Source organism: Elgaria multicarinata, chromosome 23 (assembly GCF_023053635.1).
Source record: "Elgaria multicarinata webbii isolate HBS135686 ecotype San Diego chromosome 23, rElgMul1.1.pri, whole genome shotgun sequence".
In the NCBI taxonomy this organism is placed as follows: Eukaryota; Metazoa; Chordata; class Lepidosauria; order Squamata; family Anguidae; genus Elgaria; species Elgaria multicarinata.
Genome location: NC_086193.1, coordinates 2741813 through 2762029, shown reverse-complemented (window position 1 = coordinate 2762029; position 20217 = coordinate 2741813).

The window sequence follows — 20217 nt, the reverse complement described above, 5'->3', positions numbered from 1 at the left end:
ATAGGATGGGGGGGTTTGGTGCCTTGCATTCAATATATAATAGAAGCCAGTATTGAAATCTCTTCATTGGCTTCCAATTCACTTCAGAATCCAATATAAACTTCTCCTGTTGACCTACAAAGCTTTTCACGGTCTAGCTCCTGCCTATCTCTCCTCTCTCATCTCACACTATTGCCCCGCTCGTGCTCTTCGCTCCTCTGATGCCATGTTTCTCGCCTGCCCAAGGGTCTCCACTTCCCTTGCTCGGCTTCGTCCATTTTCTTCTGCTGCCCCTTACGCCTGGAACGCTCTTCCAGAACATTTGAGAACTACAAGTTCAATCGCAGCTTTTAAAGCTCAGCTAAAAACTTTTCTTTTTCCTAAAGCTTTTAAATCTTGTTTTTGTTCTGACTTTATACTGTTAGTTTTACCCTACCCAGTGCCTGTTTGCATTCTCTTCCCATCCTTATTGCTTTACTATGATTTTAATAGAATGTAAGCCTATGCGGCAGGGTCTTGCTATTTACTGTTTTACTCTGTACAGCACCATGTACATTGATGGTGCTATATAAATAATAATAATAATAATAATAATAATAATAATAATCTCTCCAACAATGTTATCAAAAGTTCAAAACGAGTCCGAAGCAGCAGTGGAAAAATACAATAACATCTGCCTGGCCTTGTCAAATTCCATCAGTGAGGCCAGGCGAAAACCTCATTTGAAATCACCCCAGCCAACATGGAGACGTCACTTCCAGAGATCCCCAGAAAATCTACAGCCGAACTTTGTAGAGACAACGGCACTTGTGTGAGCACCCTTTGAACAAGGCAAACACCCCTGTCTGAAGGCGGGGACGGGGAAGGCAAATTCGCCGGGAGACGGACCGGTAAATCGGGACAAGCGAAAGGTCCGTGGTGTGGTGGACGTACCAAGCCGATGGTCTGATGGAGCTGAGAGAGACTCTCTTGGGTGTTCCGCCTCGCCAGTCGCAGCTTGCTCAAGGCCATCATGTAGGCCCGTTGGCGGAGTTTGCTGGATAGATCGCTGATCCGCGAAAGGCACACTTGCATCTGGTGATCCATGGAGGGGATGTCTAATTCCTCGACGGCCCTTTTCAGGTTTTCTGAGCCAGAGGAAGGAGAGAGAGAGAGAGAGAGAGAGAGAGACAAACACAGAGAAAAAAGAACCCGACAAATTTACGTACGTTTAAAATGCACGCACACGCATCAAACAGGCAGACGTTTCTTGAAGTCCTACCTTTATTCCAAGAAGCTTAATGTGGCTTAGGAAAACTGGGGATTTGGTTTATGCAGTACCAAATCCTTGGTCCATCTAGCTCAGTATTGTTGACACTGATTGGCAGCAATGGTTCCCCTGGGTTTCAGGCAGGAGTCCTTCAAAGCCCTACCTGGAGATACCGGGGAATTGAACCTGGGACATTCTGCATGCAAAATAAGGGCTTCACACCTGAGCAATGCTCCTTCCCTTAAAAACAAAGTAAAGATTCTAGTCCTCTTGACTCTAGTCCCTGACTGGCAGCGGTTTCATGCTTGAGTCCTTCCAAACCCTCCCTGGGAATCGTACCTGGGAGCTTCTGCCTGAAAAATAAAGTCTCTAACCCTGAGCAGTGCTCCTTCCCTTAAAAACAAAGTACATTTCTAGTCCTGATTCTTGATTCTAGTCCCTGACTGGCTGCAGTTTCAGGGAGGATTCCTCCGAGTCCTACCCGGCGATGCTAGGGGTTGAATCTCAGACCTTCTGCGTGGAAAAACAGGGGCTCTAATACTGAGCTGTAGTCCCTCCGTGGAGCTTATGCATTTTGGACATAAGGGGGAATGGGAGGAATCGAGGGAGCCGGGAGAGCAGAAAAGCAGGGGAGATTCTACACGTCGTACTTCGAACAGGCAAGCTACACGATTGCTTTGGGGGCGCACTGGGGGTGCATGGAAGCACCCTCAGTACGACGTGTAGAATCCCCCCAGGTGTGGTGTTGACCATGTTGTACCACTGCCATTGCAGATGGCTGAAGGGGAACTATCCCGCCTGGTCCTATTTATTTATTTATTTATTTATTTATTTATTACATTTCTATACCGCCCAATAGCCGAAGCTCTCTGGGCGGTTCACAAAAATTAAAACCATCATAAAACAACCAACAAGTTAAAAACACAAATACAAAATACAGTATAAAAAGCACAACCAGGATAAAAACCACGCAGCAAAATTGATATAAGGTTAAAATACAGAGTTAAAACAGTATAATTCAAATTTAAGTTAAAATTAAATGTTAAAATACTGAGAGAATAAAAAGGTCTTCAGCTGGCGACGAAAGGAGTACAGTGTAGGCGCCAGGCGGACCTCTCTGGGGAGCTCGTTCCACAACCGGGGTGCCACAGCGGAGAAAGCCCTCCTCCTAGTAGCCACCTGCCTCACTTCCTTTGGCAGGGGCTCACGGAGAAGGGCCCCTGTAGATGATCTTAAGGTCCGGGCAAGTACATATGGGAGGAGGCGTTCCTTCAAATAACCTGGCCCCAAACCGTTCAGGGCTTTGAATGTCAATACCAGCACTTTGAATCAGGCCCGGACCTGGATTGGCAGCCAATGAAGTTGTAAAAGGACTGGTGTAATGGGATCTCGCCGGCCAGTCGCTGTTAGTAAACGTGCTGCCCTGTTTTGTACCAGTGGAAGTTTCCAGACCTTTTTCAAAGGCAGCCCCACGTATAACACATTGCAGTAATCCAAGCGAGAGGTTATCAGAGCATGGATCACTGTAGCTAGGCTATCTCTGTCCAGATAAGGGCGCAGTTGGTATATCAGCCTAAGCTGATAAAAGGTGCATCTATTAAGATGCAAAATTACAGGCCGCTTTTTTAGTCTTAACTTTTTTTCCATTGGGTAGCTCCCTATTTATTTATTTATTTCCGATCCAGCTCCCTCCCTTTCGGTGCCCAGTGCTGGCAACCCTCCGCCTCTGTACCTATCTCCTCCTCGGTAAGGGGCAGGTAATGATCCATCAGTTGCTCCGGCTTGTCGAGCAAACGGTCCACAGTACGCACGAAGAGCTGGCAGATCCGGCAGTTAAGAACGCTGTGCGGCTCATCCAGTTCCATCTCTGTTTCCCACGTTAAATGCAGCTCATTCAGTTCGTCGGCGTATTTGGACGCTTCCGCCTCGGCGTTCATCAATATGCTCGCCGTCGTCTCGCCCAGAACCTTGCGGGAAAAGGGGAGGGAATGAGAAATGCCTTCAATCGATTCATTGGCTCCTTGTGGGTTTCCGTGCCCAACTTAAAGCACCCATTTAGGCCCTCGGGGTAAAATCAAACAAAAATCCACCACCCCTGCATAGTTTAGCGTAAAGCGCTTCCTGCCAAGAATGAAGCCATATGTACATCGGGGGAACCGGTGTGACTCGTAATACAACTCGACGTTACAATAATTTGTAGTCCAAACCAGCTCAGGATGGGAGACGGGGCGGTTTGGAGGGCCGCCTTCAGCAGCGACAGGCAAGCTATAGCGTTTCAATGTGTCTGCTGTTGAAATAGCCCACTGTGCTCCAGAGCAATGCTTCCTGACTGTTAGAGCAGTACGACAAAGTGACCTAGGGAGGTTGTGGGCTCTCCCGCACTAGAGTCATTCAAGAGGCAGCTGGACAACCACCTGTCGGGGATGCTTTAGGGTGGATTCCTGCATCGAGCAGGGGGTTGGACTTGATGGCCTTATAGGCGCCTTCCAACTCTGCTATTCTATGATTCTACACACTTGGGGCATTGTGGGAAATCAAAATGGCTGCTCCTGCCCACAAAAACCCAGCCCAACCAGAGCTTACAGGGCTAGTTAAAGAGTGGCCTACAGTTGATAACAGAGCTTGGGCGCTGCACATGGTTGCCACAGTATCGATCCTAAGCTGGTGACGCAGCGAAATGCAGAAAACAAACAGGAGAGGTTTTCCACCTCTTCTCTCAATGTGGGTGAGGGCAGAAAAGCGATGCTTCCTCTGATGAATTTCTGAGAGTCAGGCACATGCTAAAAGTTTAGGAGCAGTCCCAGGAAGAGAAATGGGTTACCCTCTACCTGTTACATGCCATCCAGCTTCTGGGAAACTCAGAGAACAAGCTTCCAAGCAAGAAAGAGGTTTATTATTATTATTATTATTATTATTATTATTATTATTATTATTATTATTATTATTATTATATCACTCATGGCGTTTTTTCTAGATGGACATGACAGGCTTTGCTAGTTCATGCTGTCTTTTACTGATTCAGGAATTTCCTGACTATTGAACATGTTTTAAGTATGAAGTATGACTGCTTTATGGATGTTGGTGTGGATGTATTTTGGTAGGCCCAGTTTCTTAAGGTTTTCGGTACAGTTTTTTGATGTGATGCTGGGGACTGATGTGACTAACGGAATAATGGTGACCCTTTCCTGTTGCCGTAGTTCTTTAACTTCCATGGCCAGTGGGGTATATTTGTCTCTCTTTTTCTCTTTTCTACATTTTTTTGTCACTCGGTATTGCTATATCAATGATGTACATGCATTTTTCTTTTTTGTCTATAACTGTTATGTCTGGTCAGTTGCAAGGTACTGTCTTGTCTGTATAAATTGTTCTGTTGCAGTATATTTCATGGCCTGCAATTTCCAAGATGGTTGTTATCATGTTGTTGCTGCCGTTACTTGCGGTTTGCGGAGCCAAACTACCTTCTCTATTGAAAAGACAGATCCAGGCATCATTTCGAGGGACGGTGGAGGGGCGATGAGTTCGTCAGACAAACTGAAATCTCTGTTCAGCATCACCTGCTGCAGGGTCATCTCGGGGATATCCGGCACGCTTTGCCGACAGGTGACATGCGGCGTGTGCCATTCCTGTTCCATTTCATCTTCTCTGCTGCTGTTCGTGGCGGGTGAGACAGCTGTTGGGAAACCGGACTTTAGTTCTCCAAGCCAAACGCAAGGCTCGTTGGAATGGTTAAACCTAGCACCCTGCTTCTGCTGGGGAACAGCCAGATAGAAACGCCGGGCAATATCCGTTCCCGCTCCTCTTGCTGTTCGTCCTCAAAAGCAGGCTGCTACCAAGGCTAAGAGATGCTGATGGGCTTCTCTTCCGGTGGTGCCTGACTTTGGGGCTAAAGTCCAGGCTTCGCAGACCAGAGGCCCGCCAAATAACCCACCCATGTTGCATAAATTATGCCTAATCCGAGTGTATCCAAGTCCAATATTGAAACACTCGCTAAAGATCATAGGCAAGGCGTTGGGCACCAAACGTTTATTCTCGAGAATAAGGTGACCCTTCTCGCTCATGCTCTTAATTCAGAGGCAGGACAGTAGCTTATATACTTCCATGCAGTGGTCAGAAGGGGAATTGCAGCTGAGATTGCCATGTGCTTTGCATCTGTAGCCCCTCCCCTTCTGGTGATGTAGCTAGGGGGCAGTCCTAAGGACTTGGCTGGGTCTGATTGGTCAGTTTCATTTGAAACTGACCTATGGTGTTGTCCTGGAAGTTAATCAGCAATGTGGATTCAACAGGATTAACTTTGTCTGGCAAGAAAGGGGATTGGAAGCCACTTACGAGGGGGTAAATGGAGTTTTTACTGAGGGGCATCTGGCTACTCCCTTTCCCTGCCTTGTTATGCTCATTCGCCTTTTCCAAGTGTCCCCAGGTGGGCTCCTGGTGGGGTGTCCTAGAGGGGGTGCAGGTGCTTGCGTGTACACATGTGCGGATGCATGTGTACACACGTGTCTGAATGCATGACTGCATGTCAGGGGGAAATGGACATCCTAGGTTTTTTTTATCACCCAGAGGGCCACTGGGCAACACATCACCATTGCCACCCACTGCTCTCACTCCTCCTCCTCTTTGTCACCGCGGCTACTGCTTGCTTGCTTGGCCAATGGAAAGCCAAGGAGTAAGCAGGCCCTGGGATCTCCTCCTCCTCCTCCTCCTCAAGACCTTATCAGAGCAAAAGGCCGGTGAACAAGCAGGTTGCAATGGGAAAGAGGAGGGCCAACTCCAGGGGGTGCTTCTCAGCGGGGCCCTTCTTGGCTGTGGGACCTCAGCAGCTGGCCAACCGTGCTGACTCTGGGTCCAAGACATGGTCGTCTTTCCTTTGTAAACCTCCCATGTTTCTCTATACTCTTTTCATTGTTTTTCTTCTTACTGGGGGGGGGGGGAGGAGGGGGGAGAGAACCACGAAGGAGGAAAACATAGAAGTGGGCCATGGTGCCTTTGGGTCCGTAACGCTACGGCCACTCCACGAGGACTCACAAATCTCTGTGCGTCTTGAACTAGCCTCAGTTTTCCTCCTCATGAAAATGGGGTTACAGCCTGTAGCTCTTTTCCCTGTCCTCCCCGCACGCATGTCCATCCTCCCATGCTTGGTCCCCATTTCCTCTTTCTGCTTCCTCGTGTGTCAAACCGTGCCCCCCCTTTTACTCACACTCCACATCCAGATCATCTTGGGGCAGCAGGTCAAACATGGAAGCCACATCCTGCATTCCCAGGAATTCTCCTTGGAGACTCTCAGCTTCTCTCCCCTTATGCTGAGCAAACACAAAGAACAGATGGGTTAGCGGGGAGGGGACTTTTTGAGGGGGACCAGCAGCTGCCTTTGGAATTTTGAGAGTTGTGGGCACTTTCACAAAATGGCTTCCTTGGGTTGTTTTTCCCCCTCTTATTCGTAACATTGCTCTCTTTAGAACCTAAATAAAGCTGCCATTGGAGGACAGAGCTTTGTGGCATACCAGCCCCCCCCCATTAAAATAAACAATTTCTTTTAAAAACAACAACTTTAAAGCAACATAAAAATTAGGGTGAGGGCCAAGAGAGGTGTTGTGGGTGACACCCCAGTGTTAGGGAATATCTACATGGCACATTTCAAACTGGTTTGGGGCCTCTTTGCCCAATGTGGTACCTCAGTGATATATATGCGTGATATATCAATGAAATATTTTTATAACTACTCAGCTGCCACCCCCGAAAAAGTTCCCAAGGCAGCTTATATAAAATCAGTAAAACAAGATAGTTCCTACCCATAAGCTTCCAACCTAAAAAAAGTCATGACACACAAGGAAAAGGGGTTTGGAAGGAAGAGGAAAAAATATAAGTTGATCAGGCAGTATTAACAGATGTAACCATAGGTTTTATTAGAACCCACTAAAAACTCTCATAGAAATTAGTTTTTAAAAAACCCATCAATTGACCCTAATAAAAGGGATTGTGATAACTGTTGCTTTTGGAACGTTCCTGCTCCCCAGAATGGACTAGCACCTTTTGTTAACAGATGTGTTAGGCGATGTTTACCCAGCACATGTTAAACTGGTTTCAAGCCTCTTTTTTTTTTAAAAAAAAAAAAGAATGAAAATTGTTGCAAAGATTACGGATTTAATACAGGCCTGTAGTTTTCCCCTTAGTAGGAAAAAGAGTTTTAAACTTGCATAGCGCACAAGGGGTCTTGTGGCAGCTAGTTCCGCAGACACCTACAAAACATGAAATTGCAGCGGCCGGGTCAACTTCTAAAGAACGTGACCGTGTCACAAGAGAAATGGTTCTGTTTCACATGCACACAAAACTTTGCCCTGAATCTGAGGTGAGCAACGCCTACGTAGCCTCTGATCATGAACAGAGTTCCAATCATCAACCTTGTTTTTCTCTGTTGCACTCTCAAATACCTGTTCTTCCTCGTAGTCTGCACAAGCGTCGATCCAAAGGGTGTCATCCAGGGTGAAGGATGCCGAGAGAGGATGAGAAGGAAATCAAATGGCAGAATAGTTAGATGGGACAACTTCTGGGCCGGAAATTGTTGGACCGTTGTGTGCGGGAAGTTGGAGATGGCTGCCAGCACAAAAACGTGGCCCGCTTTTGAGCTTGTGGCCATCTTGTTCCCCTCACAAAGTCGTGCTGGGCCGTTGTGTGGGGAAAAGACGGTGGCCATGTGTTTTGTAACAGTGCCCACTAAACCCCTCACTAGCGACAAAGAATGATTTGGGCTTTCCTTAGTGAAGCTCAGACGCAGGATGAATTATAATGAGATCCATAATATTGTTTTTTTGCTGGTTCTCTGGATCTTAGTTCTGTTCCATGAAGTTTTTTAAGCTGGGCCCGGCCCTACCATAAGGCGGGGTGAGGTCACCACCGCAGGTGGTAGATGCTACGGAGACTACAATGGCAGCCTCCTAGCTGTTCTCACAAATTCTCTGCCTAATCCCTTTGCCAGCCAGAGCGAGGTGTGAGGCAGAAATTGCTCTTGGGTGTGGTAAATAAGAGGTGGGCAACTCGCAGCCTTCCAGATTTTTCCTAACCCTTCCAGTAAATCTCAGAAGAGGCATTTCCAACCATTTTTTAAGAATGTGCCGAAGACGGAGAACTGCCAAATTGATGGGCGGTTGCAAGGGCGAAGGCATGTGGCCACCCGGGAAAGCCTTGTGGGGGCAGATTGGGGGGTTTTGCCCCCGAATCTGAGGTTCTGCATGTATCCCAGTCGTCCAGACATCCCCCACCACCACCAAAGATGAGGTTTATCCCATGGATGTCGCTTTGCGGCACCCGTTTTCCCTCTCAAAAGAATGATGCAAAAAGTGCCCCTATGGTTCGGGGGACGGTGTGTGTTGTGGGTGTGTGGGTGTCCCACCCCACCCCACGCACTGTCATCCATGATCTCCACGCCTTGGCCTGATGGGATGGGCCAAAAGGAACTCTTCGTTCATGGCCGCATCTTTCCTTCTCCCATGTGGGTCTGAGGGTCCAAGATACTCCCAGCATTCCATGCGGCTGTTGTGAAGCATCATGATGTCACAGATGGCCCACCTTGGCTCCAGGGGCCCTGATTCCTAGTGAACCATGGAGAGGAGACAAGCGCGTGTGTTTTACCACTAATTCGGCATAATGGCAAATTCAGACATTACCGTGACCATGCCCTGAAGGAGAGTCCAAAGATTGATCCAGATCAACAAGTCTATGGATTGGGTCAGGTCAGGGGATGCCCTGTGGTTTTCCTGCTGGGGTTTAGGATTTCAGTTTTGGCTTTTTTGGGTGGTGGTGGGGAGATACCTTGATGATCAGGGGTCTGGAAACAAAGCCCTATGAGGAGAGAGGGAAAGAACTGGGTATATTTAGCCTGGAGAAGAGAAGATTGAGAGGAGACATGATAGCACTCTTCAAATACTTGAAAGGTTGTCACACAGAGGAGGGCCAGGATCTCTTCTTGATCCTCCCAGAGTGCAGGACACAGAATAATGGACTCAAGTTAAAGGAAGCCAGATTCCAGCTGGACATCAGGAAAAACCTCCTGACTGTTAGAGCAGTACGACAATGGAACAAGTGACCTAGGGAGGTGGTGGGCTCTCCCACACTAGAGGCCTTCAAGAGGCAGCTGGACAAGCATCTGTCAGGGATGCTTTAGGGTGGATTCCTGCATTGAGCAGGGGGTTGGACTCGATGGCCTTGTAGGCCCCTTCCCACTCTGCTATTCTATGATTCTATGAAATAGAAATATAATACATCTCACCAGAGTGGAGAAGACTTCTGTACCTTCTCCGTCTGCTGCTGTCCAGGTGTCAAGTGTTAGAGAACGTTTCCCTCCTGGTTTTTTTGACTTTCAAACAGATTTGGACTGGAGAAGCCCAGGAGGTTTTGAAACAGAGGACGGCCTTCTGAAAAGACCATCCTACGGACAGGGGGAAGAATGCTAACAAGAGGCCCGCTAGCAGTACATTTGCATTTTTGGCACCAACAATTGATTGGCAATTAGATGCGGCAGAAATGCCACAAGCCCTCCGGTTCTCTCTTCTCTTGAGGAAGCAGGTCCCATCAACTAAAGATGCACCAGAATTTCCTGCCTCTTAGGGGAAAGGGGTCCCCAACCTCTTTGGGTCATTTGGGATTTTGAGCGAGAATCGTGGGGGCCCTCACAAAATGGCTGCTATGATGTGGGTGTGGGGGGGAAGGTGTCCTTGCCCATTCATAAAAGGGTGGGCGTGGCCTGTCACCAAAACACTCATTTCCCGGAAGGCAAAAGTAGTGAGACATAAAGAGATCAGACTGAGGGTTCACACAGTGGCCAACCAGCTGTCAGACAGGGATGAACAGCACCCTCAAACTCAAAAAACAAACTCGCATTCTATATCCTAAACCCAAAGGCCAACACCCCATCCTTACAACCTATGCAGGTTGTGGTCACAATCTTATGCATGTTTAGACAGAAAAATATCCTGCAACTCCCAGCACGTAGGACTTTTATTCTGTCTCAAACCAGGATAGGATTGCACCTTAAATGTTCTTTGCACTGTTGTTTAAGAACATCAGAAGAGCCCTGCTGGATCAGACCAAGGGTCCATCTACTCCAGCACTCTGTTCACCCAGTGGTCATCCAGCTGTCGGCCAGGGATGAACAAGCAGGACATGGTGCAACAGCACCCTCCCACCCATGTTCCCCAGCAACTGGTGCACACAGGCTTACTGCCTCGAATACTGGAGATAGCACACAACCATCAGTGCTAGTAGCCACTGATAGCCTTCTCCTTCTCCAGGAATTGATCCAACCCCCTTTTAAAGCCATCCAAATTGGTGGCCATCGCTACATCTTGTGGTAGTGAGTTCCATAATCTAACTATGCGCCGGGTGCATGGCGCAGGAGGGCGGACTTTCACTTTGCAGCATGCAAGATGGAGACCCCAGTTTTAGGGACCTGCGGAGCATGACAAACAGTTCAGTTTAGCTAGGATATACGGTCACACCTCTGAGACCATGAATGGGCAACTATCAGGTACAGTTGGAGAGTGCTTTAGCCTCCTGAAACGTTCTGTGGCTGAACCTAAAGCAGGTTTGATTCTTGGACAACAGCTGGGAATAAGGCATGGATAAATGTGTCGTTGTCAATTTCAATCCATGTCTCATTTTTTCCCCAATTTGCCCTGAACATGGAGATTTTTTTTTAAAAAAAAAAAATGTTTGCATAAAAATTCGTACATGTTTTTCTCCGCATTTCTCGTGATGTGTACATATTTGTAGACTTCTTTAAGAACATAAGAAGAACGCTGATGCGTCAGACCAAGGGTCCATCTAGAATAGCAGAGTTGGAAAGGGCCTACAAGGCTATCGAGTCCAACCCCCTGCTCAATGCAGGAATCCACCCTAAAGCAGACCTGTCCGATGCCTGTCCAGCTGCCCCTTGAAGGCCTCTAGTGTGGGAGAGCCCACAACCTCCGTAGGTAACTGATCTAGTCAGGTACAACCCTCTGTCAGGGATGCTTTAGGGTGGATTCCTGCATTGAGCAGGGGGTTGGACTCGATGGCCTTGTAGGCCCCTTCCAACTCTGCTATTCTATGATTTTATGATTCCATGGCTGCTGGGGTTGCTGGATCAGCAAGTGTCGCCATGGACAGGGCCTCGTAGTCGTTGGCCCAGAATCACGGATGCTCATGCCGGGCTTGGAAATGCCAGAAACTTTGCTCCCTGCACCGCCATAACAGCTTGACAGAGGAGGGAGCGTCTCCCCCACCGTCCGCTGTACTGCAGCGCCATCGCCACCGTGGCTGGCCAGAAGGTGGTATTGCAGGTATCCACTCAGCAAGAGTCGGTTACTGGAAGAGGCCGGCTGAGATCTACCTGGAGCTTGATCGCGAACAACTGTGGCCTGGAGCAAGACCTCCCTTAGGACGGACCAAGCTGCAGGCCGTAGCTCTGGACGGCTAAGACTCGTTTGGGAACGTGGGAACTATTTGAGGACCTCCTTTAGGAATAGGCAAACACATTCTTACGGGGAGGGGTCTTTAATTGGGAACAGTGCCAGGGGAACAAGTTTCCTGCATCCCAGAGGTAAGCCGATGTCCTTCTTTGCTCTCCAGTGGAAAGGTAGCACCTCCAGTTGCTTCCGGGCAATCGCGCCTCTGGAGTCGGGCATAGCTGGCATCGCACATGGAGGATTGTTGTCTGCGGGACTTTGGAGTTCGGCCTCTTTTGACTCCCCACAAGGCTAGAGGCGTGGCGGTGAAGGTGGGGGTCGCGGCGCCTGCAAGGATGCAGAACACTCTTCTGAGCTTCTGTTCTCGGAGGTCTCCCCCATGGGTTGATTGTTTCCGGCCCCGAACAGCGGTTGTTTACCACCATTGGAGGACCCGGGCTGGGCCAACCACTGGCCCGGGGGTTTCTGAGCCATGAAATCCAGGAGTTCATCCAAGTTCTCCCGGGCGCTGGTGAGCATTTGCCGGCTCTGGAGGACGATATTGGCCGGCAAATCCCGGAGCGAGGCGGAGGTGGACAAATGAGACTGGAGGTCCTCCAGGTTTTCGTAGACCCGGGTCACCTTCTCCTGCAGATGAGACGGGAGTTCGCCCACGTGCGGCAGGAGGTTGCGGTACGTGTCGTAGAGCTCGCGAGCCACAAGCCGGGTCAAGCTCAACGCCTTAAACTCTAGTTGCTAAAAGAAGAAGGAGAAACCTTTACTACTACTACTACTACTACTACTAATAATAATAATGGAACAAGGTCTTGTTGAGTGGACCGGTTTTTCACTTGGGGCAGACGGATTTGCGCAAATGCGCACGAGCGTTAATTGGGAATAACGTTGGGGCGCCGCCCTCCTGGCCCATAAAAGCCGCACACCTCTCAAGAGGAAGGCCGACGCCCACCTTGAGCAAGCCCCACCCCCTGGGAGAACTCGTTCAAATCAACACAGACCTATAATAGAGGAGTCTTGCCTGCGTTTGAAGGCCTCCAGCCAGGGAGAGCTCACCCCCACCCCCAGGCCATTTCTAGGCCTGGGGTCTTGGTTTCGAATCTCTTCCCTATTCTCCAGCGGCCTGAGATTTTTAAAATTCCTTTTTTTTTTTTGCTGTGATGCTAAAAACCTCCACAGGGGAGTAGTCACCATGTTATTGTAGACAGTGACATTATATTTAGCTAGTGTGGCATAGTGGCTAAAGTAGGGTGACCCTATGAAAAGGAGGTCAGGGCTCCTGTATCTTTAACAGTTGCATAGAAAAGGGAATTTCAGCAGGTGTTAATTGTATGCATGCAGCACCTGGTGAAATTTCCTCTTCATCTCAACAGTTAAAGCTGCAGGAGCTATACTGCAGCCAGATTTAAAAGAGGGCAGGGCACCTGGGAATTTCACCAGGTTCTCCATATATACAAAGGACACCTGCTGAAATTCCCTTTTCTATGCAACTGTTAAAGATACAGGAGCCCTGTCCTCCTTTCCATATGGTCACCCTACCATCCATCCACCCCTGTCACAGAAGAAACCATCTTAGGTTTGTTTTGAGTGATGAAATGATTCATTCGCTTTATATACCACCCAGCTGATAAATTCCGTGGATTACAAATCACAAGAAACCAATGCAACAATTAGATAAAAGCCAAAGCAATAATGCAGCTGATGAAAATGTCAACGTATCAGGATATTAAGAACAGTACAGATATTTTAAGTAGCTAGCGGTAAAACTGGCATCCATCTATATGTTTTGAATTTTTTAAAAAATATTGTTCAGCATGTGAGTGTGTTCTGATCCAGATTGGGGCCTTAAACTGCAGCTTGCTCTATTTGTAAGAAAATTAAAAAAAATGTGATCTGTGCAAATCATGCTTAATTCGTTAGTCTGTGTTCGTTTGACTCTAACGATATTAAAGACTCAGGGGTGGAGAAAAACCCCAAATGGACAAAAGATAATTCTAGTGCTGAAAATAATAATAATAATAATAATAATAATAATAATAATAATAATAATAATAATAATAATATATTACATTTATATACTTCCCCATAGCCGAAGCTCTCTGGGTGGTTTGCAAAGATTAAAAACACTGAACGTTAAAAGTGACCTATGAGGGTACTTGGCAAATATGTTTGGGGACACAGGGTTGAAGGCTATTTTCTGATTGGCTCCATTTCTCATCCGCCAATCACAGCTGAGTTGTGCCCGCAAGTGTCATTGCCTGCCATCGGAAAGCCAGGAGAAGCCCCTCCTCTCCCCCACTAGGCCCCTCCCCCAAGTCCCACCCTTTTCCAGGCTCCGCCCCGCCTCTCAGGAAACCTGCACCCACTGCTAAGGCCACCTCCTCTCCACTAGGGGCAGTGTTGAGGTTTGGGCCACTGCTTTAGACAACAATGGTTGTCTAAACCGGTTCTGTTTGGTGCAACCTCTTGGCTCGTTCACGGCCCGCGCCCCGTTCACGTCTCCGTTCCTCACCAAGATACCTCAGGCAGAAAAGAGATGGAGTCTCTGGGAATTGGCCTTGATGGCGGTTTGGGACCGTCGTCTTCGCGCTTTGCTCTCCAATGTGCCCACAAGTTGGATACCTGTTCGGGAACATTTTGGAAACTGGATGGACCGGAGAGGTCTAGCTGGAAGGCAGAAAAAACATTTATTTTTAAAGGAAGAACAGATGTTACCACCGCGGAGAGAACAAAAAGTACCCTGGCTTTGAGTGTTTTGTCAAAATACACTAAAAAAACTAGCTGCGGCCTTGTGGCTGGGCACAACGTTCTCCCACGTGAGCCATTGGCTGTGCTTCTGTGATGTCACAGACCGGCCTTTCCCCTGCAGAGCAGAACCCAAGGCAACTTACGAGGAAGCGAAACACAAGCAAAAGCCACACGGAGCCTCAAAAGGAGTTTAATAAGAGGGAGGATAAAAACCAGCCCCAGAAATGGGTGCCCCACCACGAACACTGAAGAAAAAAGTGGGGAAATTCCAGATGCTAAAAGACAATTTATTGATAGGCCAAACACGTTTCGGAAATCCTTCTTCAGGGGCCCTCTGAGTAACACGGAAACTTAAAGGGATCGGCAGGAAATAAATACGAAAGAAACCAAATTAATTCAATTGCCAATCAATCAATCAATCAATCCGTTTTAAGGGCTGTTCTGATCTTGGACATTTTAAACAGTATTTGTTTTGTAGATATGTTCGATATGTTTTTAACAAAAGAACATTTTCAGCAATATAAACTCTTGAGTTACAGGCTGGATGTTCCTTTTTCCCCATGAAAACAATCAAACAATGTTGCTAAGCAAGAGATTGTATTTCATCGGTTCCGTTTGGCGATTATCGCCTTCAATTTATGTTTATATCATAGAATCATAGAATAGCAGAGTGGGAAGGGGCCTACAAGGCCATCTAGTCCAACCCCCTGCTCAATGCAGGAATCCACCCTAAAGCATCCCTGACAGATGCTTGTCCAGCTGCCTCTTGAAGGCCTCTAGTGTGGGAGAGCCCACCACCTCCCTAGGTCACTGGTTCCATTGTCGTACTGCTCTAACAGTCAGGAGGTTTTTCCTGATGTCCAGCTGGAATCTGGCTTCCTTTAACTTGAGCCCGTTATTCCGTGTCCTGCACTCTGGGAGGATCGAGAAGAGATCCTGGCCCTCCTCTGTGTGACAACCTTTTAAGTACTTGAAGAGTGCTCTCATGTCTCCCCTCCATCTTCTCTTCTCCAGGCTAATAAACATGCCCAGTTCTTTCAGTCTCTCCTCATAGGGCTTTGTTTCAAGACCCCTGATCATCCTGGTTGCCCTCCTCTGAACACGCTCCAGCTTGTCTGCATCCTGTAAGGAGTCAGATCTAGGTATCCAAAATATCTGGCAAACTTTTGGTCCGCAGGGAACATCCGGAGAATGTTCGACCCAGAAACGTGCTGAAGGTTTTGCAACGAGGAAATTCCCAGCCTTTGGGGAGTGGGTGGGGGGAATGTCATTTATTCCGTCTCTTGCCGTAACCTACCAGATCTAATAGCTGATCGATGAGCGAGAGGTTTTGGGTGGTGCTCCGCCGGGTCGATTTCACCTGGTGCAGGATGATCCTGAAAGCCCGATTCCGCAGCTGGGTAGAAAGGGAATTGATCCGCACGAAACAGCCTTCCTTGCAGAGGTCTTGCGACGGCGAGCCGCCCTCCTCGCCCGTGGAGATGGAGGAGGCTGGGGTGGGGGGAAAAAACATGTGTGTACCTGATGTTGAAATGCCAGCTTTGGAATGCAGCTTTGCTATGGGTCGGGGTGGACTGACTGGGCGTGCAAGAGGCTGACTGACCACAGCGTTGGAAGGGCCTTGGAGGTCATACAGTCTGACCCCGTGCCTCAAGGAAGGAATCTCCCCTTCCCCCGGCCTCTGCTTAACTATCTTCAATGAAAGGCAGCCCATGAGCAGGCCCAGAGCCAAAGCATTTGGCATGAAAAGGCACTTGTTGAGGGCCCACCCAAGAAGGGGCCCCGCGAGAAGAGCCCCCACGGAGTTGGTTTTCTTCCCCATTGCAACCTGCTGCTTCACCCACCTCTCGTTCCGGACCAGGCAAGGAGGAGCAGGACGTTGCTGCGTCCTGCTTGCTCACTGGTTCGCTTCCTGCCAAACCAGCAAGCAGGAGCCATGATGAGGAAGAAGAGGAGGAGGAGGAGGAGGAGGAGGAGGAGGAAGGGCAGCCGTCGACCACGGCAGTAAGAAGGGAGGCTCCCAAAGAGAAGGGACCCATGCCCCCCAAAAAACACGAGATGGCACTCCCTGCCACCTCCCGAGGCCGTGCATTGCAGTGTCAAACAGCTCGTATCGTCGGGTTGTTTCTCGCAATGTTTAGCTGAAATCCGCTCCCCTATAATTCCCACCCGTTAGTTCCCTGTCCCGTGCTCTGCCCCCGCCCCCCCGAGAACGATTCTGCTCCGTTTCCTGCCGGGTGGCCATTCAGGTATTTGAACACTGCTCTCACGACTCCCCGGAATCTTCTCTTCCCCAGGCTAAACATGCCCGGCTCTTTCAACTGGTTCTTTGCCGTTGGTTCCCTTGCAATTCCTTTCACCGCCAGAACTCGGTGGGGGCGCTCTGCTTGAATTTGTCCCCAGCATCTCATAGGTCCCGGGTTCCAGATCTGCTCTTGTTTGGCTCCGGGTTTGTAATGCGCTCCCTGGCATAGGCGTGTGCGGCACTTTTCATTAGGGTGTGCACCCAGGGAATTATTTCTTTTTCGAAGGTGAGCATTTATCGAATACTCAGCCGTACGTATCACTCTTGCTCTCTGAGGGGCAGAGGCAGACACGCCGGAGAACAGACAGAGAACCATTCCCACTGTGTCTGGATCCCTCCTTAATGCCCTCCTTAATTCAGTGCTTATTACTCGAGACATTAGGGATGAATAAAGACATTCATTAGGGTGAATGTCTTTTTACTCAAGACATTCCCAGGCACACCCCTTGTGCACACCTATGCTCTCTGGTCACCCTCCTTCTACGTCAGAAGTGGCCAACACATGTGGCTCCCCAGGGCCATTTCCTCCATCATCATCATCATCATCATCATTATTCCACCCCGTAACAAGGCTCTCTGGGCAGTTTACAAACATTCCCTATTCCCCCAATGCCCCACCGCTGTCAAATTTGCTGTGGCAAAAAAAGGGACAATTTTTCTGGAAACAAGCAGCGGAGACGGCATGCCTTGTTTGGAAGCAGGGTCTTGCTCCTGAAAAAACTCCTGGGGTGGCGGTAATTTTGGCCATTGGGGTGGGTGGGGAATGCAGCCCAAATCCTGAACATTCCTGGGCCCTGTTCTAAGTCATTGTCCCAGCCACTGGCTTCCCTGGTGGTAGCGACGGGTGGCCATTTTGATTTCCCACAATACCCCCCACACCAAAGCATGGTGGGAAATTAAAATGGCAGGCTCCTACCGTGACTCCGTACGATGCTACATCAGGAGAGGATTGTGGGAAATCAAAGGGGGCAGCGTGTAGACCTGGCTGCCCATGTTTGGTGGGACTGGGGCAGGCGTCAGTGTTGCCGTATGGGTGGAGACTTGAGTTCAAATCCCCCCAGAGCAGTAAAACATACAGCTATCATTGAGTTATGCCAGCTTTCCCCAACCTGGCCCGCACCCAGATGTGTTGAGGAGAAATCCACAATGGATTCTAATGAGTTTGGACTTCTACGAATCTGACCTCTGGATTTGACATAAGTACCGGCATTTTCTGAGCCATGAGGATCCCATGGGCTAGTGGATCATTTCCCCCCCACACACACAATTTGGGGGGGAATGTGCGCATGTGCGCTCACCCGCATTTTCAACGACATGAAATTCTCGCACAAATCTATGCTTTAGGGTGGATTCCTGCATTGAGCAGGGGGTTGGACTCGATGGCCTTGTAGGCCCCTTCCAACTCTGCTATTCTATGATTCTATGATCCCAGCTACAGCTCCCATCATCCACACTCATGTTGTCCGGGGATGATGGTGTGTGTAGTCATTGGCTCGGAACGTTTTGTTTTCTTTTTTTTATCCATTTCTCACCGACATTGGTTTCCGGCAAAGGCAGGTAATAGTTCATCCATTCTTCGGATTTTCCCAGTGCCCGCTCAATTGTGTTGGCAAACATCTGCCCAACCGGGGATTTAACAAAGGCGTTGACGCTGTTGGCCATGGCGGTTCTGGAGTTGCTGCTGGCTTGCTTAAGATGCGAGGAGACTTTTTCCATGGTGTCGTTGAAGGACCTCTCTCTCTGAGGTGAAGCCGCACGTCTTGGCTCGCCGAGAGAGGTGTTCGAATCCTCTGCCTTCGGCCAGGCCTGGAAGTTAGGTTCATGTAGAAAGGCAGGAGAGAGAGACAGAGAGAAAAGGTGGCAGAGGAAAAGGTCTATTTTTCATACCCATTTTGGCTAACAGAAGGCAACTTGGGACTCTTTGGATCACAGTCCCCATCATTTCCAGCCTTTGGCCTTGCTGGCCAGGGCTGATGGGAGTTGTAGTGCCTTCCCCACCGCACGAGGGGCCAGTTCACAGTTATACACACAATCAACGCTTGACGGTGACCCAGGCGAACGTTTGCTGCCATTTCAGAATTTCACCCATTCGAATGGTGATGTTTTGAGCCAGACCTTCGAAATTATAATTTGGGAATAAAGAACTCAAAATCTGTTCATTGAAAAGGACGTCCCAGTTGCTTTTGATTCCAGCCAGTGTGAAACTTTAGACGCTGACAATTATCCTCTCGGACACTATAGGGTCTTCTGCCAAATGCTGGCAGATATTGAAATTACAATCCTATACAAAGTTACCTCTGAGTAAGTCCCATAGAATTCAATGGGGTTTACATCTGAGTGGACATGGATAGAATTGTACTGTAAATACCATTGCATGTCATCTGCCAGATACTACATACTATTGCATCTTTTCTTCCAAATTCTACCGGACATTTAATACCACTGCATGACACTTGGCAGACACCAAATACCATTGCAGGTCATCTGCCAAATAGTAAATGCCATTGCATATCGTCTGACAAATACTACATACTATTGTACATGTCTGCCAAATACTACATACTATTGTACATCATCTTCCAAATTCTGCCAGATACTTCATACCGCTGCATGTCACTGGCAGATACAAGACACCTTTGCGTGTCTTCTGCCAATCCCTATCCAATCTGCAACACTGAAGCTTAGAACTATCCGATGTTAAAATCGGAACTATCCGATGTTAAAAATACTGATTTATTTGGTAAATATCTGAATACTCTGAGGCCATCTACTCAATACCTGACATCTGGAATTGGAAGCAAAAGTTGTAGGGCAGTAGGCCTGACACAAGTATTTGACCTTGACGTGGCAAAAAGTATATACAGCTGCCATCCAGAGCCTCTATGGTGCTGTTTCGGGAAACACGTCATAGCGTGGCCGTGATGTGCACACTAGGTGAGGGTTACCATTGTGTCGGTTCGGATCACAATTTCCTTCTCTGGCTGGAGGCTCACGAGAATTTCCGGCTTGAACGGAGACGTTCCCCTTGAGACTTTCCCTATTGCTGCAACGGACTGAGAGAGAAAATAGAATAAAGATAGCAAGAAGTCACAAGGAGAAGCCATAAAAAAAAAATGGCACATGAACAAAATTTCATTAAGGGATCAGAGCGGTTCCAACAATAACATATGAGCCCTCCTTTAAACAGGGTAGCTGCTTTGTCAGTTCAGCGCAGAATTATCTATTCCAGGGGTTCCCCAAGCTTTTTGGACCCGTGGGTACATTTGGGAGTCTGAGAAACTGCTGGGGGCACCGGCACATCATGGCTGGCGTGTGGGCCTGACTAAGCTCAAAAGTGAGCTAAGGAGGAAGTGGGGTGGGCAGAGCAAGAGCAAAGCTGGGAGCTGGGAAAAGCAGCAAGGCAAAGGGGTAGTGTGGAAAGAGCAAGGCGAGAGGCTGGGAGTGGAGAGAAAGAGCGAGGCAAGAGGATAGAGAGGAGAGAAAGAGCACGGCAAGAGGCTGGGAGT